The 25,838-nt window shown below is 35.6% G+C and overlaps 1 non-coding gene across 1 annotated transcript; it reads left to right on the plus strand.

The window, feature by feature from the left end:
• Positions 1 to 1,880: 1,880 nt before the first annotated feature.
• On the plus strand, positions 1,881 to 1,987 carry LOC141709399 (small nucleolar RNA R71). Its single transcript, XR_012569977.1, has one exon. It is a non-coding gene; the product is annotated as a small nucleolar RNA R71 (small nucleolar RNA).
• Positions 1,988 to 25,838: the final 23,851 nt, after the last annotated feature.

The following is a 25,838-nucleotide window of genomic DNA, read 5'->3' on the forward strand; positions in this document are numbered from 1 at the left end:
ACAGGAAAAGTAGATGCATCACCTTAAAAAAGCATACTTTAAGTGTTCAGGCAATGGTTTAAGCTCAAGTGTAGAAGCTTCCTCAATAGATGGCTTGAGGCGCTTTGGAGATTTGTTCAACTCTTCCATTCCAAGAGATTGAAAAGGCATATTCATCTTCCTCTTCCAGGGAGAAGCATTCAGATATTGCAACTGCTCATCATCTTCACTATCTGAATTCCCTAATAAGGCCTTTTATAAGGCATCAGACATTAGCAATTGATCAAGTTCTGAAGTAACCACAGAATTGACCAACTCCACCTTAAAACACTCCTCATTTTCCGTAGGAAATTTCATGGTATTGAACACATTGAAAGTTATATCCTGATCCAGCACTCGCATGGTGAGCTGACTCTTCTGTACATCTATCAAGGTTCGACTAGTAGCCAAGAAAGGCCTTCCCAAGATTATGGGAATCTTCTTATCCTCCTCGAAATCAAGAATTACAAAATCAACAGTAAAGATGAGTTTATCTACCTTGACCAATACATCCTCCATAATGCCTCGTGGATATGTAATAGAACGATCGGCCAATTACAAGGTCATATAAGTAGGCTTTGGATCAGGTAAGTCCAACTTCTTGAAGATTGACAAGGGTACAGATTGATGCTAGCTCCCAAGTTACATAAGCATTTGTCAAATGACACTTTTCTAATGGTGCAAGGAATAGTGAAGCTTCCGGGATCTTTAAGCTTCGGAGGCAACTTATGTTGCAGCACAACACTACATTCCTCTGTGAGAGCAACTGTCTCTAAGTCATCAAGCTTCACTTTTCGAAAAAGTATAACTTTCATAAAATTTACATAACTACGCATCTGTTTAAGAGCTTCAGCGAAAGGTATGTTGATATGAAGTTTCTTGAACACCTCTAGAAACTTTTTAAACTACTTATCCAGCTTTTTCTTCTCAACCTCTTAGGAAAGGTAGGTGGAGGATAGATCTGTTTCTCCCTTGTATTACCCTCAGGAGGAGTGTTTTCAACAGTAGTCTTTATTGGTTCCACTTCTGCTTCCTTCTGCACTTCTTCTCCTGTAACAGCTTCTTCATGTGAAACTTGAGAGTGTTCAGGATTTGTAACCTTCCCAGACCTTAATTTAATTGCCTTTACCTTCTCCTTAGCTTCCCTCTTTCCTGGCACTTCAGTGTCACTAGGGAGTGTACCAGGTTGACAATTTAGCAAGGCATTGACAATTTGCCCAATTTGATTTTCCGAGGTCTTGATAGAAACCGCTTGGCTTTTACACATGAGCCTCAACTCCCCCAATTCAGATTTTTCACTAGACTGTTGCAGCTGGAGTTGTTGTCTTGGTGCATATTATGGTTGCTGAAAACCAGGAGGGTTGTACTGCTTTTCCAGATACTATTGATAAGGCTGTTGAACCGCATTCTGAGAATTGCTCCAACTGAAGTTAGGATAATTGCGGTTATTAGGATGATAGGTGGCTGGCACAGGTTGTTATGACCTCTGAAAGTTGCTCATGAACTGAGTTGATTCACTAGAAATAGCACAATGCTCCATCTCATGGGCACCAACACAAAGCTCACAGACACTAGTGACCTGATTAATTCCATAATTAGCCAAAGAATCCACCTTCATCGTCAAAGCCTTAAGCTGAGCAGCTATAGTAGTAGCTGTATCTAACTCCAGAATTCCTTCTACCTTACCCCGAGATAGTCTCTGAGTAGGATTCTGGTATTCTTTCGCAACCATCAGTTCAATCAATTCATAAGCTTCATCGTAGATTTTAGCCCACAAGGCTCCTCCTGATGCTGCATCAAGCATGGGTCTAGAAGTAGCACTCAAACCATTATAGAAATAGTTAATGATCATCCAGTTAGGCATCCCATGATGTGGGCACTTCCTAAGAATCTCCTTGTAACAATACCAAACCTCACATAAAGATTCTCCAGATTGTTGAGCAAATTGAGTAAGTGCGTTTCTAATCGCAACAGTTTTTATCATAGGAAATAATATAGTTAGGAACTTTTGAGCAAGATCCTCCCATTTGGTGATAGACCCTGGTGGTAGAGAATGTAACTAGCACTTAGCTTTATCCCGCAGAGAGAATGGGAAAAGCCTCAACTTAATAGCATCTTCAGAAACTCTATTGAACTTGAAAGTGTCACAGATCTCGATGAAATCTCTTCTGTGCATGTTGGGGTTTCGGAGAACCCCCAAAATGAATTGAGTTCTGTATCATCTGAATCATGCTCGACTTGATCTCAAAGGTATTAGCCGAGATGGCTGGTCGAACAATGCTAGACTGAATATCATTAATCTTCGGTTGAGAGTAATCCATGAAAGCCTTCGGATTCGCTTCTGGTTCTCCCATTGCAATAAGAACCTCTTCTTCCTTCTCTACTAGGATTTCTTCTTCAACTTTCTCCTCTACTACAACTTCTTCCTCAGCTTGATCCAGTGTTCTCTTACGAGACCGAGAACGCATATGCATACACGCTCGCTAGATTACCCGAAACACGATAAGGAAATAAGTAAGTAACAATGTCCGAGTCAGTGAACTTTAACGAACACTGATGAAAAACACATAAACTAAAAATTATCACAGAAATCCTGGCAGCAGAATCAAAAACTTGTTAGGGCTGAAACACGCGCTAATATTCACGCAAGTATACGTGATCGCAAGTAATATAGAATTAATTCTAGTTCGTTCCCACAGGGATTGGTTTAGGTTAATTTTAATCAATGTATTTATGCAACAATGTTATGGTTATTATCCAATGCTATGACGAATAACAATTTGAGGTTAGTTTAACTACACTTAAATAAGAGATTATACTAAAGAACATTAACTAAGAGAATAAAGAGGATTGAATATTATATAACACAAATATGATTCTAACTTCATTAAATACTTCTTTCAATAGCCCTTTTGTTCTTAACATTAGCATGAAATGGTGATGACACTAATCAGATAACACGAAACTGATAAACGCCAACTTTCGTTGTACGAATACCATACTACCAGACATTCATAAAAGATCTAAAAGCTGAATAAACATCAATTATATTGAGACCCTATATGTCTATAGAATTTGGAAACATAATAGTTTAATGCACAAGTTACCTATCGTGATTACATAGGGCAAGCAAGATGGTTAAAATTACCTACAAATCATGCATATCAAATACATGAACCTATGATAGCATGGCAAGTTCTAAACCTTTAAATTCACTTTCGCTTTATTAAAGATTATCACGCTATCTTATAAGTTCGCGACGCTCATAAAATGAATAAGCACAACCAATACTATGCATATCACCACACACTAAGACATCAAAAAAAATTAACTAAAGAAATCCATAAATAAATCCGTTAGAACCCCACGATAATGATTAGCTCATAATCAGACATATCATCAACATGGGTTCTGATGAAAGCATGGTATAATAAACGTAGTCTTTATACTGAATAAATAATAAACCAAGTACGAAACAAGAGTATAGGTTCACGAATAAGAAAACTAGCATCCAAAGTTACAACCTAAAACAAAGAATCACAAGTATAAACTAGATCATCCTCGCCTTGGTTGAATTGTGCTATGCGGTCTTCTTACGCCTTCTCCTTAGCTCTTGTATGTCTTGTTATTGAAAATGAACTTCAGTTATGTTAATATAGTAGCCCATGCAGATTAGAAGTCTTCTGGATCAAAATCAGAGTGGAAACAGGATTCTTTGAATTCGACCCGGCGCGGCCGCACGCTTTACCAGCGCGGGCGCACTGCACTTCTGCAGTCCTGGCGCGGGCGCGTTGACTCTCTGGATAAAATTCTGAATTCTTCTTTTCTTTCTGGTTTGAGTTGGTCTTTTCATGAACTTTTATTCTAGACACCATCCTAACACCATATTAGCATCAAAACAATGCCAATTCACCTAAATTCGTGTTAAATGCCTGAAATGCAAAAAACACTACAAAACACGTCAAAAACACCAACAATTAGAGTATAAAACACTAATTCAAAGCTTTATATAGCATTATAAAGAGACATAAATGCCACTCAACAAAGATCATATTATTGATGGAACTAGTGCCTTGGTTGCCAATGACAGTAAGTCATCTGATGATGAACTAGAAGCTCAAACTCAAGTTGCTCAAACTGTTGAGCAGAAGAATAAGGAACCACGGAAGCAAGTCATACTGGGAATAAAAGAGAATGAATTCTACACCCTTGATGAACTGGATGAGATGGACCATTCAATGGCTTACCTTGCAAGAAAATTTTCTAACATAAGGTTAAGAAGCCAAAGTTTTTCAGGAGTAAGGTTCAAACATCCAAAAATAACAACAATTGGAAAAGAAAAATACGGTTCAACTCAGCTGGAAAAAGTGGCTACGAAACAGGATCTGTTGACAGATCAAAAATAAGATGTTACAATTTTGATGAGTTGGGCCACTTTGCTACTGAGTGTAGAAAGCCAAAGAATGTGAAGAAAGATAAAGCTTATTTGGAATTGGAAGCAAAGTATGAAGCACTATTGAGAAAGCAACAGGGAAAGGCTTTTATTGCAGAAAGAAAGAGTTAGGATGATATAGATGAAGAGGATGACAATCAAGAATTTGGGAATTATGCTCTCATGGATCTAGAGAAAGGAGAATCATCTGCATCTAAATTAGAGGTACCAACTATAACCACAATTGATTTAAATGCAAGTCAATATAAAGAAACTGTTGAGAAAATAAGTGTAGAGATGTTTCATATCCACCCAAGCATGATGGCAGCTACTGAGGATGTAAGTAGGATGTCTAGAGAAAAAGAAATTGGAGTTGCAGCTTGTTGGTCTTGAGACAGTTAAGCAAGAAAAATGAATATCTCAAGAACAAGCTTAAGTGTGCTAGTGATGTGGAGGCAGTGTTGAGAGAAAAGTTGGAGAAGAATGATTTGAAGCTCAAATCATATAAGAATGCATCTTAGTTGGTTGGACAATATCATGAGAAAAATAAACCATATGCTAACATAGCTATTGATTTGGACTATGAGGCATTTAATTCTCACAAGAAATGTGAAGCTGGCAAAGGGAAAGAAATAGTGAACCATGATGTTCCTGCGATGCTGAATAAAGTTAATGCACCTCTATTCAAAGCTTGTGAAGTTAATTTCAGTGAAGTTGAGTTAGTCATCAAGCAAGAAATTGCAGATGAAGATAATGTGAAGAACAATGCAGAAACCACTTCTATTGCTGAAAATAAAAATAAGCCCATAGTAAAACAAAATGCAAAGGCATCAACCAAGGAAGCCAAAACTGAGAATGCTGGGAAAAAGAATAAGAAAAAAAATGGAAAAATAGGTATAAACAAGAGCAACAACTAAGCCTATGTTGCAGATACTCCAAGGAAACAATGTCAAAAAGGTGGCTCAACAAATCATCTAACTCACCTTCGTAAAAAGGCTGTTAGTGAGCCAAAAGTGGGAGCATGCAAGTAAAATGAGGTTGTGGCTGAAGATCCCTATTCCTTGTGTGATAAGTTTGACTGCATTCCTTAAAATATGAAGGTTATGACAAGATGCCATAAATTGAGAAAAAATTCAATAAAGTCAACCGTGGTTCTGAGATTAAGAAGAAAAATGTTGATCAAACTATGAATGATGTTCTTTTTAAAAATTCAAATTCTACTTCTGTTACTTCTGTGAAAAAAGAAAAAAGCGTCCAACACTGCTTGGGTAGCTAAACACACTTAATCCTTACTGTGTGTAGGGAAAGAAGAATAAAATCATATGTATCATTAACAGTGGATGCTCCAGGCATATGACAGGTGATAAAGCCCTGCTATCAAAGTTTGAGGAAATAGTTGGCCCATTGGTGACTTTTGGAGACAATAGCAAATGACTCATACTGGGATATGGCAAGCTGATTTCTGGAAATGTTATCATCAAAGATGCACCACTAGTTTCTGGTCTTGAAGTAAATCTTCTAAGTGTCAGCCTGTTTACAAATAAAGGTTTCAAGGTATGATTTGACACAAAAAAACTGCTCGATCACTAGCAAGAAAACTGGTGAAGTTGCTCTGAAAGGAGCAAGGAAAGGAAGCATATTTGTTGCAGACCTAAATTCAGCAAAAAATGATGGAATATATTTTTCTATACCAATGCATCCATTGAACAAAGCAAGTTGTGGCACAATAAAGTCTCTCATCTGAATTACAAAGTAATCAATACCTTGATGAAAAAGGAATTAGTGAGAGACATTCCAAATCTGGAATTTTCTCAAAATAAAGTTTGCGAGGCTTGTCAAAAAGGCAAAATGAAGAGGTTCGGTCACAAGAGCAAGACTGTAAATTCAATAACTACACCATTGCAGCTTATTCACATGGACCTGTTTAGACCAGTTAATACCTTGTCTATTTCTAGAAAGAAATATGCATTGGTCATAGTGGATGACTACTCAAGGTACACTTGGGTGGAATTTATGCATTCAAAAAATGGAACTCCACACATCATCATTGAACACATAAAGAAAGTTGGTAAGCAGGTTGAGGATCAAAATTGTGTTAAAAGATTGAGGAGTGATAATGGCACAGAATTCAGAAATGCAGCTTTAAGTGAATTCTACAAAGATAAGGGCATTGTTCAAGAGTTTTCTGCTGCAAGAACACCCCAGAAAAATGGTGTGGTTGAAAGGAAAAATAGAACTCTAGTTGAAGCTGCAAAAATAATGCTATAAGATGCCAATCTGCCAACAAGTTTTTGGGAAGAAGCTGTCAATACTGCATGCTATACTCAAAACAGATGTTTAATCAACAAAAACCATGGCAAATCACCTTACTCAATTTTGTCAAAAATAAAGCCTACTTTGAAGCATCTGCATGTGTTTGGAAGCAAATGCTTTGTGCTTAAAGACAACTCAGAATATGTTGGAAAATTTGACTCTAAAGAATTTGAAGCTATTTTTATGGGATATTTATTAAAAGAACTGCCTACCGAGTTTATGTGCTTAAGCAGAAGAAAATTATGGAGAGAACATATGTGACCTTTGATGATGACAAGTGTCCAGGCTTGAAATGCCTTGATGAAAATGAAGTTGAAGCCCTAAAATTTGAAAATTTGAACATTGATAGTGATTCTGAAGATGATGTTGAGATCAACACAAACAATAGAATGGGGGAAGAAACAAATGAACCAGTGAACTGTGAAAATGAGGATTCATCTCAATGTAAAAGAACACCTAAATTTGATGGACAAACTCAGGGGGAGAAAGAGATGACAGTTCTTCAAGTCATTCCAACAATGAAGAAAATGCAAGCAACTCTAATCAACAAGATCATACCAGAAGATGGGATATGAATCACACAAGGGATGCAATAATTGGTGATCCAAATGCTGGAGTTAGTATAAGGAGTGCAACTGTAAATGAATGATTGCATGCATGCTTTCTGTCATAAATTGAGCCTAAAAAAACTGAGGAAGCTCTACTTAATTCCTATTGGATAACTTCCATGCAGGAAGAGCTAAATAAATTTGAGAGAAATAAAGTTTGGGAATTGGTTCCTACAACAAAGAACAGAAGAATCATTGGAACAAAGTGGATGTACAGGAATAAAATGGATGAAAATTGAATTGTAACAAGATACAAAGCAAGACTGGTTTCCAAAGGCTACTCACAAGAAGAAGAAATTGATTATGATGAAACTGTTGCTCTAGTTGCAAGACTTGAAGTATTAAGAATTTTTCTTGCATTTGATGCACATTCAATTTTCAAGGTATATCAAATGGATGTGAGAAGTGCATTCCTTAATGGTGAATTGGAAGAAGAAGTCTATGTGCAATAGCCACCTGGCTTTGAAGATCCAGAATTTCCAGACTTTGTTTACAAACTGTTAAAGGCCCTTTATGGATTGAATCAAGTACCTAGAGCATGGTATGACATACTATCAGAATTTCTACTCAAATATGGATTCACAAGAGGAACAATTGATAATACTCTATTTTAAAGCATCATGGTGGTCATATTATCCTAGTTCAAATCTATGTGGATGGTATCATTTTTTGTTCTACAAATGAAAATCTATGTCAAAGATTTTCAAGACTCATGGAGAGTGAGTATGAGATGAGCATGATGGGGGAATTAAGTTACTTCCTTGGTCTTCAAGTTAGCCATAAAAGTGATGGAATCTTTATCAGTCAAACCAAATATGTCAAAGATGTATTGAAGAAATTAAATATTGGTTGACTGCTCACCTGCATCAACACCTATTCCTACAGCTACCAGGTTGGATGAAGATAAGAAAGAAAAAAGTGTAGACATTTCATGTTATAGAGGAATGATTGGATCATTGCTATACTTAACTTCTAGTAGACCAGACATCCTATTTGCAACATGTTTGTGTGCTAGATTTCAAGAAAATCCTAAAGAATTACATTTGATGGCTATCAAGAAGATTTTTAGATATTTGAAGGGGACACCAAACTTGGAATTATATTATCCTAAGGGAACTGGTTTTGAAGATGTTGGATACGCAGATGCGGATTTTTCTTAATACAGGGTAGACAGAAAATATACAAGTGGAATCTGTCAATTCCTTGGTCAAATACTTGTATCCTGGTATAGTAATAAACAACAATTTGTGTCAACTTCTACAACCGAGGCTGAATACATAGCTGATGGAAGGTGTTGTGCTCAAGTGCTTTGGATTAGAAATCAATTAGTGGACTATGGCCTAGTGTTACACAAAATTGCAATCATGTGTGACAATACTAGTGCCATATCTATTATTTCTAATCCAGTTAATCATTCCAGAACTAAGCACATTGATGTAAGGTACCATTTTATTAGAGAATATGCTGCAAATGGTACTATTGAGCTTATTTTTGTTCCAACAAAAAAACAATTACTGAAATTTTTACTAAACCTTTGGATGAAACAACTTTCACTAAAATTGTAGGTGAAATTGGTATGTTAAATTCTTCATCCTAAAGGCAAGAACTCGGCTAATATGTTGCATCAGATTAATTTCTGATAAATCAAAATTAATTTAATTGGGAATTAACAGGAATATGATATATAAATATGTCAGGATTCTCTGTATATTTATTTTTCAAAATTCAAACTTAACTTGGAATTTTTCAAATTCCGAGAAAAACTGTCAAATTATTAATTTACATCATTGATATGTGAAATTAATATAAGACAGAATTGAAAAAGGATAAAAGTATGTAGAGAACTGAGTTCTCGATAAGTCTAAATGACTTCTCGACAAGTCATTTTGAGACTTCTCCATAGAGTTCTCGATAAATCTTTTTCATGACTTCTCGGTGGATTTCTCGACAAGTCATTTTGAGACTTCTCGGCAAAGTTCTCAATAAGTCTTTTTCATGACTTCTCGATGGACTTCTTGACACGCCTCTTAAAGACTTCTCAATAAGTATTGTAGAGATCTCGACATATATATTTATATGGAGTTCTCTACAAGTATAAATTTTAGACTTATCAATAACTCAGAACTAAAATTATTTCTTTAAATAAATTATTTCAGTAAAATACTTTTGATACAAATCAATTTTAATATTATGTTAAATTTATTCAATATAAATTGGAATAATTCAGTCCAATTAGGAAAAACTGGGTATTTATTCTAAATCTCAATATGTCACTATCTAGTTCTCCATAAGAGTCAGGATAGTGACATCTCGACATGAGTTTTCTAATTCACTTGACTCCTCGATAAGCAAATATCAAGCGTTTATTTCTATTTCTCGATAGGTTATATCTCTAGCCTATAAATACCCAGATATATCGACCTAACCCCTCTTTACGCTTTCGAGATCTCAATTGACCTAGCTTTTGCAAATCTAAACCGCTCTCACTCGATTCAAACTCTTCTTTCTCAAATTTTTTCCCCATTCAAACTTACAATAGATTTCAACAATGTTAGAATTGTTATCCCAAAGGATGGTACCAATTAATTGGCGTTTATAGATGCAAACCAAGCTCCTGAAAGTTTCAAGTGTTTTGTCAAGTTTTTATCTGAATCTTATCTTGTAGGAGCTTCGACTGTCAATCATGTTCTATATTGGCAGTTTCTTTCGTTGTTAATTGCTCAATTCAGGGTAAGCCTGTGGAGTCTGATTCCAATGATGTCAACAAGGCTTTGGGCATTCCTACAGATGGAATGGTGGAGGTACCAACAGCACAAGAGATGGCTGAGTTTATGGACTTCATAAATTACAGTGAGAAGATCAACCTGGCCAGCCTGAACAAGAAGCATCTAAGGAGGGAATGGTCCTTTATCTTTGACTCCATTGTTAGAGCATTTACATGCAGGAAGACTGGGTATGATAACTGATAAGTGGATTTTATATCTACTTGGAACGCTTTATTACAAGCTTAATTTGGGGTTTTGGACTCAAGTTGTTGGTATTTTTTATATGTTTTTGTGTTATTGCATTTCAGGCATAAGTTAAATGAAGAAAGGAGATTTTCAAGGAAATATGCTGAAAAGAGCTAAGAATTGGAAGCCTTGGCCATTCTCAAGTTGAACAGAACTTCGCTAGCTTCACGTGGGAAGTTGAATCGCCTAATTCTGTTGATCGAAACTCAAGTTACGGCCAAAAAAGGAAAGCTGAAAAATCAAGTTTTTCTAGAAGTTCAGGGCGGCTTTGGATGCTTGTTTTCGATTTCTCTTAAACCTTAATACTCTTATATTGTTTTATATCATGTTTTTATTGGAACCCATGGTGACGATGAGTTCGATTATGAACTAATCGTTATCATGGGGTTCTAACGGATTTACTTATGGATTTCTATAGTTAATTTGTTTCAATATCTTGGTGTGTGGTGATTGATTGATATCCTAGTATTGGTTGTGCTTATTCATCTTATATGCATAGCTAACATATAAGATAGAGTGTTAATCTCTATAGAAGCGACAGTGAATATAGAGATTTAGAACTTGTCATGCTAGCATAGGTTCATGTATTTATTATACATGATTCGTAGGTAATTTTAACCATCTTACTTGCCCTACGTAATCATGATAGATAACTTGCGCATTAAACCTTTATGTTGTCAAATTCTATAGATATATAGGGTCTCAACATATTTGGTGTCTATTCAACTTCTATCTCTTTTGTGGATGTCTGGTAGTAGGGTATTCGTATAACAAAAGTTGGTGTTTACTAGTTTCGTGTTATCTGATTAGTTGTCATCACCATTGCATGTTAAGGTTAAGAACAATAACTTTGAGTGAAGTATTTAATGAAGTTAGAATCTTATGTTTGTCTCATATAGTTATTTCAATCACTTTTATTCTTATTTAATTACATATTAGTTTAATCTTGGTTATAAACATCTCAACTTGTTATTGTCTTAGCATTGAGCGATAACCATACCATTGTTGCATAGGAGCATAATCTTAAGTTAACTAAAAAGAGTCTCTATGGGTACGAATCTGATTTATATCTTATAGTACTTGCGAACGCATATACTTGCGTGTAATTTTAGCGCGTGTTTTTGCCCTAACAAGTTTTTGGCGCCGCTGCTGGGGACTCGGTGTTAATTTTTACTTTATGTGCTTGACATCAGTGGTCGTTAAAGTTCACTGACTCAGACTTTCTTACTTACAAGGTTTACTTTAGTCGTGTGTTTCAGGTACTCTAGTTATCATTAAAATGGTAGACCAATAGCAAATCCGAAAGCTTTGATGGATTATTCTCAACCGAAGATCAATGACATTCAGACTAGCATTGTCAGACCAGCCATCGCGGCCAGTACTTTTGAAATCAAGGATGACACAATTCAGATGGTACAGAATTCAGTCCAGTTTTGGGGTTTGCCAACGGAAGATCCCAATATGCATATTAGGGATTTCATCGATATATGTGACACCTTCAAGTTCAATAATGTTTCCGAAGATGTTGTGAACTGAGACTATTTCCATTCTCTCAGAGTGACAAGGCTAAGAGCTGGTTATACCCTCTACCAGCTGGTTCTATCATGACTTAGGAGGATCTTGCTCAGTAGTTTCTTACTAAATTCTTCCCTATGGCGAAGACAACTACACTCTGGAATGCTCTTACTCAATTTGCGCAGCAATTGGGAGAAACTCTATGTGAAGCTTGGGAGCGTTACAAGGAGATGCTTTGTAACGACCGAGGAATTACGCTTGTATTATATTATAATAATAATAAATTATGTGTATTATTATGTGATTAAATATGTTAAGTCGTTGAACCCTAACTGCTATGTGTTATGTGTTGGTTGTTTTGATCCAAACGTGTTTTGGATATTTATTGAGCGTTCTATCGTCAGTTATATATATTATATCAAAACCTGTACAGCTCAAAACTATGTTTTAAAAGCCCGTATTTCAAACAAAATCATTGGCCCTATTTTGCCAAAAATGCCCTATACCGTATCGCTATTCTGAACCCTTAGACGTTTTACAAATTGACCTTTTTTCGCGAAAAACGACTTTTTCCGGACCCCTTCGGGTACCAAAAACCCCACAAAAATCACATTTTTATTTTTATATGATTATGAAATTATCATATATCATTTTTCTTTGTAGTTTTGTATTTTTCACAATTTTTGGGAATTTTTAGTATTTATTTTGTATTTATTGGATATTTAAAAATTCATTATTAATACCCAAAAATTATAAAAATTGGGGCCAAATATTTTTATTAGGAGTATAATTAGCCCCTTAATTTTACTTAGGGGTATTATTTTCATAAATATAAATACCTGAATTACTATTAATTAAATCAGTTAATTATAATTAAAAATCAGAAGAAAAAAATAAAAAGAAAAAGAAAGGGGATTAGGGTTAAGGTTTTGTGAAGAACAGCAGCAGAATCAATCGGACTTTTGAAGGTGATTCCGGTGACAGAAATTGAAGTGTGAGTAACCGATTTGAAGCCCAAAGTCTGTTCTATCAGATTATCACGTCAAAATCATCAACCGAGGTATTAATTTGTGTTTCGTAATTTCGGATTAATTTCTCGAATTCGGGTTTGAAGTTCTGGTAATTGTTTGATGATTATGTTAGTATAGATGTTTAGATCGTCGATTTTGGAGTCGATTGACACCGGTTTTGTCGAGTTTGGCTTCGGGTTTTGTCTCGCCGGAAAAGCGGCGTCGCCGCCGCTGTTATCGGTGGTTTAGGCGGCGAGGGACGGATAAAACGAAGGAGGAACACGACAGGGGAGGCCTGGGAACGAAAGGGAACGAAGCAGCAGAAGAAACGAGGCCGATTGATTGCCGTTTTTGCTTCGTCGGAAGTTTCCGCCAGGCCGGAATCTGGGCAACGGCCGGCTGTTCTTCCCGACCCGATTGGGTTGGGGACGACCCGGTTTCTAACCCGGTTTCGACCCGGGTTTAATCCTAATAACCCAAACCCTGTTGATGTTTTTGTGTTTTTAGTTAATTAATTAATTATTTATATTTTAGTATATTAAAATCAGTTTTTAATAATTCTAAAAAGTAAATAAAAATTAGTTTTAAATTCTGAAAAATAGTATTATTAATTTCTAAATTATTTTATTAATTTATAAATTCTAATTTAATTATTTAATTATTTAATTATTTATCTAATTATTTATTAGTTATCTAATTAATTAATAATTAGGTAATTAATTAATAATTAGGTAATTAATTAATAAATAAGGATTAAACTGATTAATAATTTGATAATTAGTTAATATTACGAGTAGTGATTCGATAATGAGAATTATTATTCGAGCGTTAGTTATTCGAATAATATTACAGTAATTGTTCGTATCATATAATTAAATACTGATAATTAATTGATTAACGAATCGTTTAAATTCCAATAATAATATATTAGTTCGGTAATATTCGAGAATAGTGTGTAGCTCGTATTTATACGAGTGATTAATCGTTGAGTTGGTTTATAATTTGAGTAATTCGTAGTTATTCGATAAATGGCGTATCGGTTAATTAAGTTGATTGATTATTTGTAAATAATCGATCTAATCAAATAAATAACGATGAGTTGTAAATATTTGTAATAAATTGTGATTAATCCTAATAATTAGGGATTAATTATTTTAAATTAGTAAATAATTATCTATTAATTATTTATTAGTTATTTATTTATTAAGTGATTAATTATTTCAATAATTAATCACATAATTTTCAATAAATCGTAACTTCTTCGTTTTAACTCCAAAAATTATAAAAAAATTATTTTTGACTTTGATTTTTATTAAATAATTATTTAAAAATTATTTTAGAATTTAAAAGGTTGTAATAATTATCTATATTGAATAATAAATTGAATTATCAGTGTTTAATTCATAGCAATTCAACCGTTAGTCCGATTTAAGTGAAACGAAGACCCCTAGACTCAGAAAAATGAGACGAATCCAATAAAAATAGTTGTAAGTTATAATTTATTCTGAAAAAGAGTGGTTTGGTGATAACTGATAGTTCATAGGTTCTAGTAGGGATATAATTGAGCCGAATAAATCCCGAAAAATTATAATAAAATCAGATAAGACTAGTAATGCAGGTATAAGCCTAGAATTGATTCTAAAAATAATTATAAATCTAGAAATTAATTGTGTGCTTTACGTGTTACGTGTTATATGTGATTATGTGCATAAATGTGTTGTGTAAATATATGTATATATATGCGAGTCAGATAGAAACGCATGGATAGACTGATAAGGTTGCGTGATATCAATTCAAGATACACGTATATAGTAAGTTATCTAAACACCTATATTTCCATGATTTGTTCAGTGTTAACAAGGCAGAGCAAGCTAGGGTCAGAAGGCAGTGAATTAAACCAGGTTAAGTACGCACAAGGCAAGTTTTTCCCCTATTCTAAATTCAGAATAGTGAATTATATTTCTTTTCTATCATATCAATTCTCTTTGATAATCATTGTTCATATGCACTGTTGTCCATTTATTATTACTTGTTCCAATTTCATTTCAATTCTTGATTTACCCAATTTATTGAATTCCCTGTTCATATTTCAATTCTTTTACCCTACATATATTCTGGTATATCCTGGTGTTGGGATATATCAATAGCATACCGATTGTTCCGGATGCTCAGCCTTGGACTGGATGGTTACTATAAAGGCTGGGTTTTTCCCAGACCATTAATTTATAGGCCATAGTTGCCTGAGTACTCCTTATGTTGGTTGGGTCTATGCAGTTGGGTATAGATCCGCACTATATTCTGACTGATCAGCAGATTATAGTGCATATGTTGGTTCTTGTTTCCAGTCTTGTTCATTTGGCACTCGCCATCATTGGCAAATTATTATCATATACAGATACAGATGGTTGTTCAAACCAGCAGCTTATTGGTTCATTTATTTCTCTCTCTTTATAATATATATATATATATTGTTGCAGGCTTGTTGAGCAATTTTGGCTCATTTCTTTTATTGTCACTCCTATTGTTTTACAGTTAAGGTAGAGAATGAAACCCATCAGGACCCGCATAGTCAAGAAGCGAGTCAAGCAGCGGGACCCTCTTATACCAAGAGTGTTCCTTCCTATTCCCGAAGAGAGCTTTGAATTGCCAGATCAGGTGTAGCAGGATAAGTAGTAATGTTGGGTTGAATAAAAGTTTTGTGTAGTTTGAATAAAAGATTGCGTAGTGAAACTGTAGATAGAATAAAGATTTGTAATAAAGAGAGTTCTTGAGACAGGTTTTATTTAGTTGGGTTTGTAATAAAGTGTAGTGCATGATTCTTGTTTCCAAACTCAACCCTTAAAAGATCCTGAGTAGTGATAGTTCGGGGTAATTATTATATTAATATTCCACTTGTGCAGGTATAGTTGGTAATTGTTGTTAATAATGCCCCAAATCTATATCCCGGATTTGGAGGGTGTTATAGTTGGCATCAGAGCTTAGGATTGACCTTGGAAAACAAGAATGTTAGGGTTAAGATAAGATAGGAAAATAAGATAGGATGAGAGTAAGAGTGTTAGGATTGTTTGTCTATGTGATTAGAAGTTATGAGTTATAGGATTGTGATTTGATTGTTTTGTGTTATTATTTTTATGTATATTAGATGGCTTCTTTATCATCATCTACGGAGAGGACCGAGACAGATCCAGTGGATGCACAGGTAGTAGCCCCAGTGTCAGAGCAGATCTTACCTCCATTGCCACCTGAGCCAGCACCAGAGATACCACTTCCCCCGGAGGTACCAGGTTTTGCAGATTATTTTCCATACGTTGAGCCAGAGATACCAGATATTCCACCATTAGAGTTTCCGATGTTTGATATTCCTGATATGGTTGATCTTCCGCAGTGGGAGGATTTAGAGCCTCAGATTCCTATGCCACCAGTCGAGATTCCAGAGATGCCACCGATGGAGCCAGAGGCAGAGCCGCCTGTGTATGCGCCTATGGAGCAGCCTGTCTTATTTCCTGCCCCATTAGCCATTTATGCACCTGTTCCGGGAGTTTATCAGTTTCCTCAGCCGGAGTTTATAGATGAGATCATGGTAGATGGACCATTACCTTCTCGAGGTTCCAGCACTGATCTTCATGAGCATCATACCGTGACTTACCAGCGCTTTCAGGCAGAGAGGGAGGAGATGATTAGATGGCAGAACCAGTGTAGAGAGATCCTTGGATTGTATGAGACACAGACGGATGGTCCTGTCAGAGCATTACGACCGGATTATATACTGAGAGAGAGACTACATCATATTCACCGGGTTAGTTCGCAGCAGCTTATTGATTTGAGACAGCAGGATCTTAGTGCGGAGACAGCATATCGCAGAGCATTGGGACTTATCGAGGCAGTGCTAGAGGCAGTGCAGGAGGAGTTGAGCCACGTACCACCAGGATTTTGAGACCAGTAGATCAATGAGTGTTGTATTATGTATATTTTGTAGATAGAGGCAGCATAGTATTGTATGACTAGTTTGTATGAGTGTAGCTACTGACTCTGACTGATAGTAGTAGCAGTACGACTGTTATATCATAGGGTTTTGTATCAAGCACTGACACCTGTAGCTGGTGTTCTACCTATATATATATATATGAGATAATCTTTTGCACGTTTTCTTTATTTTATTTCCAGTCATTTAAGCATTTACATTTATTTCAGTACCATTGCATATTTACAAATGTAGTTTTATTCACGATCATGTTGTAAAAAAAAAAAAAAAAAATTTAAAACATATCATACTATTTTATCTATTCAGTTATTTAATAAGTTATTTTATTTTCTCGAATCGACTGTTTTAATATATGTTTAATATACTGTTATTAAATAAGATCCATTATTTATTTACCAGAAAAATGGCACCTAAGAGAAAAGCGCAGCCCGACTCATCGAATGGAAACACCGAGGGCCAAAACAATAATAAACAGATGGATCAGATGTTTAATCTCATGCAACAACAGATGTTGATGATGCAACAACAAATGCAGCAGCAGCAACAGCAGTTCCAGCAACAGATGTTACAGCAAGCCGCTCATCCAGGACATCAAATACCACCAGCAGCACCTACGACTACTTTCAAGCAATTTCAGTCGGTGAAGCCACCGGAATTTATGGGTTCCACAGATCCTACAAAAGCGAGAGCTTGGCTGAAAGAGATGGAAAAGGCTTTTTCGTTGGTAAAGGTTGAGGAAGAGCAGAAGACAGATTTCGCTAGCTATTTTCTAAAAGGTGAAGCTAATTACTGGTGGGAATCAAAGAAAGCTTTGGAAGAAGGTGTGGTGACCTGGAACAGATTCACTGATCTTTTCTTGGAGAAATATTTTCCTTGTTTTATGAAGAACCAGATGGAGATCAAGTTCCTGGAGCTGAAACAAGACAACTTATCGGTTGCGGATTATGAAACCAAGTTTACTGAATTGGCAAGGTTTGTTCCAGAGCAGGTGGATACGGACGAAAAGCGGGCCAAGAGATTTCAGCAAGGACTGAAACCGTGGATTCGTAGCAGGGTAGCTGTGTTTGAATTGACAACTTATATGGCTGTTGTTCAGAAGGCTATGATTATTGAAGGAGAAAGCGAAGCAGCTCAGAAAGAGAAAGGACCAGGAAATTTTCAGAATCGTTTCAACAAAAGGCCGGGATTTCAAGCTCGGGGAAAAGTAAATTTTAAAAGGCCAGAGCAGAACAATCAGAGGATGGGAAATCGACTACCTGCCCCAACTCAGCAAAGGCTTATTCGACCGCCTATACCTGATTGCAGAACGTGTGGTAGAAAGCATACAGGAGTTTGCAACAAGCTAAATGTTACGTGTTTCAAGTGCAAGCAAAGGGGACACTATTCTGGAGAATGTCCAATGGGAAAAGCAGAAGTTACTTGTTTCCAATGTGGGAGAAAAGGACATATCGCCAAAGACTGCAGAGGAATTGCAATGGCTGCCAGTATTCCAAGAATTTTAGCATTACCTCCACCTCCACTACCACAGCAAAATCAGCCCAGAGCAAGGACTTTCAACATGTCAATGAAGGAAGCGGTACAGAGTCCGAATGTGGTTGCAGGTACACTTCCTGTAAATTCCGTAAATGCTTTAGTATTGATTGATTCAGGAGCTACTAGATCTTTTATTTCTGAAGCCTTTATTTCTAAGATAGATTGTGAGATTCAGTGGTTGGATGAAGTGTTAGTCATAAAATTAGCGAATAATGATCAGGTTGCAGTAGATCGAGTATGTCCGAGCTGTGATATTGAGATAGGGAGATGTCATTTTTCAGTTGATTTGATACCTTTTAGGTTAGGGGAGTTTGATATTATTTTAGGAATGGATTGGCTGTCTAGTAATAATGCTCAAATTGACTGTGCGAATAAGAGAGTGAAATTGCAAACTGAAGAAAATGAAACGGTAATATTTAAAGGTGAGAAGCAAAAGCAGAAATTCCTATCAATAATGCAGACGAGAAGATTGCTACGTCAAGGATGTCAAGCTTATTTAGCCTATGTACGGGATGTTGATAAGGGAAATTTGAAGATTGAAGATATTCCTGTAGTTTGTGAATTTCTTGATGTTTTTCCGGACGAATTACCAGGACTTCCACCAGATCGAGAAATCGAATTCACTATTGACTTGACGCCAGGGACTGAACCAATTTCGAAAGCTCCATATCGAATGACACCTGTTGAAATGAGGGAATTAGCAAAGCAGTTGCAAGAACTTCTTGACAAAGGAATTATAAGGCCAAGTGTATCCCCATGGGGTGCGCCAGTATTGTTCGTGAAAAAGAAGGATGGTAGTATGCGACTGTGTATTGATTATCGTGAGCTGAACAAGTTAACTATCAAGAATAAATATCCTTTACCTCGCATTGATGATTTATTTGATCAACTAAAAGGAGCAGCATGGTTTTCAAAAATCGACTTACGATCAGGCTATCATCAGTTAAAGATCAAGGCCGAAGATATTCCAAAGACAGCGTTTAGAACAAGGTACGGACACTATGAATTTCTTGTGATGGCTTTTGGATTGACGAATGCACCTGCAGCGTTTATGGATTTGATGAATCGAATATTCAAGAAGTATTTGGATAAGTTTATCATTATATTTATTGATGACATCTTGATCTATTCAAAGACGGAAGAAGAGCATGCAGCGCATTTAAGAACGACATTGGAAATATTACGGAAGGAGCAGCTTTATGCAAAATTTTCCAAATGCGAATTTTGGTTGAAAGAAGTGCAGTTTTTAGGGCACATCATCAGCAGAGAAGGCATTCAAGTTGATCCAGCAAAGATTGAAGCTGTGTTGAATTGGGAAAGACCAAAGACGCCGACAGAGGTTCGAAGTTTCTTAGGTTTGGCAGGATATTATCGAAGATTTGTCAAAGATTTTGCGAAGATAGCTACACCGCTGACCAAGTTAACTCGACAAAGTGAAAAGTTCGAATGGAATAGTAAGTGTGAAGAAAGTTTTCAAGAGTTGAAGAATCGGTTGGTGACGGCACCAGTATTAGTATTGCCAGACGAGCAAGGAAATTTTGTTATCTACAGTGACGCTTCATATCGTGGTTTAGGATGTGTGTTGATGCAACATGGTAACGTCATTGCATATGCGTCGAGACAACTTAAACCTCATGAACAGAAATATCCTACGCATGATCTGGAATTGGCAGCAATTGTTTTTGCATTAAAGCTTTGGAGATATTATCTGTACGGTGAAAAATGTGAAATCTACACGGATCATAAAAGTCTGAAGTATATCTTCACGCAAAAGGAACTAAACATGCGACAACGTCGATGGCTGGAATTGATTAAAGATTACGATGTTACAATCAGTTATCATCCAGGAAAAGCAAATGTTGTAGCAGATGCGCTAAGCAGAAAAGAAAGATTGAATCGGTTGACTTCATGCGAAGAATTGGCCAGGGAATTCGACAAATTGGAAATCGAAATTCGTATTCCTAATGAATCTGCAGAAACTATCTACGCTATGACTTTCCAACCAGAATTGCTGGAAAAGATTCGCCGTTGTCAAGAAGAAGTGATGAGTCAAGACGACAACTTAACAGGAGAAGAGATTACAACTCAGAAAGATAATGAAGGAATTTTACATTTTGCGTCAAGAATCTGGATCCCTAACGTGGCAGAATTAAAAGAAGAAATTATGCGAGATGCGCACAATTCGAAGTATTCCATTCATCCAGGAAGCACGAAAATGTATCGCGATTTGAAGGAAAACTTTTGGTGGCCGAATATGAAGAAGAAGATAGCAGAATGGGTGAGTAAATGCTACACATGCCAGCGAGTTAAAGCAGAACACCAACGTCCGAGTGGGTTATTGCAACCATTAGACATTCCAGAATGGAAATGGGAACATCTAGCGATGGATTTTGTGGTAGGACTACCGAGGACTAGGGCAAATCATGATGCGATATGGGTAATCATTGACAGACTTACGAAGTCGGCACATTTTCTACCAATTAATGAAAGATTTTCGCTCGACAAATTAGGGCACATGTATCTCAAAGAAATTGTGATGCGTCATGGAGTACCAGTATCAATTGTATCGGATCGAGATCCTCGTTTCAATTCAAGATTTTGGAGACAATTCCAAGAATGTCTAGGAACGAAGTTGAATATGAGTACAGCAAACTGACGGCCAAAGTGAAAGGACAATTCAAACGATTGAAGACATGCTACGAGTTTGTGCGATCGATTTTGAAGGCAGTTGGGATGAACATTTACCCCTAGTGGAATTTTTTTATAATAATAGCTATCACGCCAGTATTGGAATGCCACCGTATGAAGCATTATATGGGAGGAAATGCAGATCACCCGTGCACTGGGATGAAGTTGGAGAACGCAAGATTTTGGGTCCAGAATTAATTTAGCAGATAAAAGAAAAGATTAATCTTATTCGAAAACGAATCGAGGCAGCACAAAACAGACAAAGCAGATATGCAAACCAAGCCAGGAAGGATATGGACTATCAGGAAGGAGAACACGTATTGCTCAAAATATCGCCATGGAAAGGATTGACCAGATTTGGCAATAAAGGGAAATTGAAGCCACGATACGTTGGACCATTTGAGATTTTGAAGAAAATTGGGAAGGTTGCGTACGAGTTAGCTCTACCACCCCATATGCAGCACATTCACAACGTATTTCATGTATCTATGCTTAAGAGGTATAATCCTGATACAAGGCATGTAATAGAGTATGAACCAGTAGAACTTCAGGCAGATTTGTCATATGTAGAACAGCCAATAAGAATTCTAGATAGGCAAGAGAGGGTATTAAGAAATAAGTCTGTGTCATTAGTGAGAGTTTTATGGAGAAACCCAGTGGTTGAAGAATCAACCTGGGAGCTTGAAAGTGAAATGCTAGAAAATTATCCTCAGTTATTTGCATAATTAGATTCTGAGGACAGAATCTTGTTAAGGGGGGGAGAATGTAACGACCGAGGAATTACGCTTGTATTATATTATAATAATAATAAATTATGTGTATTATTATGTGATTAAATGTGTTAAGTCGTTGAACCCTAACTGCTATGTGTTATGTGTTGGTTGTTTTGATCCAAACGTGTTTTGGATATTTATTGAGCGTTCTATCGTCAGTTATATATATTATATCAAAACCTGTACAGCTCAAAACTATGTTTTAAAAGCCCGTATTTCAAACAAAATCATTGGCCCTATTTTGCCAAAAATGACCTATACCGTATCGCTATTCTGAACCCTTAGACGTTTTACAAATTGACCTTTTTCGCGAAAAACGACTTTTTCCGGACCCCTTCGGGTACCAAAAACCCCACAAAAATCACATTTTTATTTTTATATGATTATGAAATTATCATATATCATTTTTCTTTGTATTTTTGTATTTTTCACAATTTTTGGGAATTTTTAGTATTTATTTTGTATTTATTGGATATTTAAAAATTCATTATTAATACCCAAAAATTATAAAAATTGGGGCCAAATATTTTTATTAGGAGTATAATTAGCCCCTTAATTTTACTTAGGGGTATTATTTTCATAAATATAAATACCTGAATTACTATTAATTAAATCAGTTAATTATAATTAAAAATCAGAAGAAAAAAATAAAAAGAAAAAGAAAGGGGATTAGGGTTAGGGTTTTGTGAAGAACAGCAGCAGAATCAATCGGACTTTTGAAGGTGATTCCGGTGACAGAAATTGAAGTGTGAGTAACCGATTTGAAGCCCAAAGTCTGTTCTATCAGATTATCACGTCAAAATCATCAACCGAGGTATTAATTTGTGTTTCGTAATTTCGGATTAATTTCTCGAATTCGGGTTTGAAGTTCTGGTAATTGTTTGATGATTATGTTAGTATAGATGTTTAGATCGTCGATTTTGGAGTCGATTGACACCGGTTTTGTCGAGTTTGGCTTCGGGTTTTGTCTCGCCGGAAAAGCGGCGTCGCCGCCGCTGTTATCGGTGGTTTAGGCGGCGAGGGACGGATAAAACGAAGGAGGAACACGACAGGGGAGGCCTGGGAACGAAAGGGAACGAAGCAGCAGAAGAAACGAGGCCGATTGATTGCCGTTTTTGCTTCGTCGGAAGTTTCCGCCGGGCCGGAATCTGGGCAACGGCCGGCTGTTCTTCCCGACCCGATTGGGTTGGGGACGACCCGGTTTCTAACCCGGTTTCGACCCGGGTTTAATCCTAATAACCCAAACCCTGTTGATGTTTTTGTGTTTTTAGTTAATTAATTAATTATTTATATTTTAGTATATTAAAATCAGTTTTTAATAATTCTAAAAAGTAAATAAAAATTAGTTTTAAATTCTGAAAAATAGTATTATTAATTTCTAAATTATTTTATTAATTTATAAATTCTAATTTAATTATTTAATTATTTATCTAATTATTTATCTAATTATTTATTAGTTATTTAATTAATTAATAATTAGGTAATTAATTAATAATTAGGTAATTAATTAATAAATAAGGATTAAACTGATTAATAATTTGATAATTAGTTAATATTACGAGTAGTGATTCGATAATGAGAATTATTATTCGAGCGTTAGTTATTCGAATAATATTACAGTAATTGTTCGTATCATATAATTAAATACTGATAATTAATTGATTAACGAATCGTTTAAATTCCAATAATAATATATTAGTTCGGTAATATTCGAGAATAGTGTGTAGCTCGTATTTATACGAGTGATTAATCGTTGAGTTGGTTTATAATTTGAGTAATTCGTAGTTATTCGATAAATGGCGTATCGGTTAATTAAGTTGATTGATTATTTGTAAATAATCGATCTAATCAAATAAATAACGATGAGTTGTAAATATTTGTAATAAATTGTGATTAATCCTAATAATTAGGGATTAATTATTTTAAATTAGTAAATAATTATCTATTAATTATTTATTAGTTATTTATTTATTAAGTGATTAATTATTTCAATAATTAATCACATAATTTTCAATAAATCGTAACTTCTTCGTTTTAACTCCAAAAATTATAAAAAAATTATTTTTGACTTTGATTTTTATTAAATAATTATTTAAAAATTATTTTAGGATTTAAAAGGTTGTAATAATTATCTATATTGAATAATAAATTGAATTATCAGTGTTTAATTCATAAGAATTCAACCGTTAGTCCGATTTAAGTGAAACGAAGACCCCTAGACTCAGAAAAATGAGACGAATCCAATAAAAATAGTTGTAAGTTATAATTTATTCTGAAAAAGAGTGGTTTGGTGATAACTGATAGTTCGTAGGTTCTAGTAGGGATATAATTGAGCCGAATAAATCCCGAAAAATTATAATAAAATCAGATAAGACTAGTAATGCAGGTATAAGCCTAGAATTGATTCTAAAAATAATTATAAATCTAGAAATTAATTGTGTGCTTTACGTGTTACGTGTTATATGTGATTATGTGCATAAATGTGTTGTGTAAATATATGTATATATATGCGAGTCAGATAGAAACGCTTGGGTAGACTGATAAGGTTGCGTGATATCAATTCAAGATACACGTATATAGTAAGTTATCTAAACACCTATATTTCCATGATTTGTTCAGTGTTAACAAGGCAGAGCAAGCTAGGGTCAGAAGGCAGTGAATTAAACCAGGTTAAGTACGCACAAGGCAAGTTTTTCCCCTATTCTAAATTCAGAATAGTGAATTATATTTCTTTTCTATCATATCAATTCTCTTTGATAATCATTGTTCATATGCACTGTTGTCCATTTATTATTACTTGTTCCAGTTTCATTTCAATTCTTGATTTACCCAATTTATTGAATTCCCTGTTCATATTTCAATTCTTTTACCCTACATATATTCTGGTATATCCTGGTATTGGGATATATCAATAGCATACTGATTGTTCCGGATGCTCAGCCTTGGACTGGATGGTTACTATAAAGGCTGGGTTTTTCCCAGACCATTAATTAATAGGCCATAGTTGCCTGAGTACTCCTTATGTTGGTTGGGTCTATGCAGTTGGGTATAGATCCGCACTATATTCTGACTGATCAGCAGATTATAGTGCATATGTTGGTTCTTGTTTCCAGTCTTGTTCATTTGGCACTCGCCATCATTGGCAAATTATTATCATATACAGATACAGATGGTTGTTCAAACCAGCAGCTTATTGGTTCATTTATTTCTCTCTCTTTATAATATATATATATATATTGTTGCAGGCTTGTTGAGCAATTTTGGCTCATTTCTTTTATTGTCACTCCTATTGTTTTACAGTTAAGGTAGAGAATGAAACCCATCAGGACCCGCATAGTCAAGAAGCGAGTCAAGCAGCGGGACCCTCTTATACCAAGAGTGTTCCTTCCTATTCCCGAAGAGAGCTTTGAATTGCCAGATCAGGTGTAGCAGGATAAGTAGTAATGTTGGGTTGAATAAAAGTTTTGTGTAGTTTGAATAAAAGATTGCGTAGTGAAACTGTAGATAGAATAAAGTTTTGTAATAAAGAGAGTTCTTGAGACAGGTTTTATTTAGTTGGATTTGTAATAAAGTGTAGTGCATGATTTTTGTTTCCAAACTCAACCCTTAAAAGATCCTGAGTAGTGATAGTTCGGGGTAATTATTATATTAATATTCCGCTTGTGCAGGTATAGTTGGTAATTGTTGTTAATAATGCCCCAAATCTATACCCCGGATTTGGAGGGTGTTATATGCTTAGGAAGTGTCCTCATCATGGCATGCCTGCTAGGATGATCATCAATTGGTTTTACAATGGTTTGGGAGCACAGTCTAGACCCATGCTTGATACAGCATCAGGTGGAGCATTATGGGCAAAGAGCTATAAGGAATCTTAAGGTCTAATTGAACTGATGGCTACTAATGAATATCAGTATTCAACCCTCCTGGTTTTCAACCGCAATATACACCAAGAAAA

This window comes from Apium graveolens, chromosome 2 (genome assembly GCF_009905375.1).
Source record: "Apium graveolens cultivar Ventura chromosome 2, ASM990537v1, whole genome shotgun sequence".
Lineage (NCBI taxonomy): Eukaryota > Viridiplantae > Streptophyta > Magnoliopsida > Apiales > Apiaceae > Apium > Apium graveolens.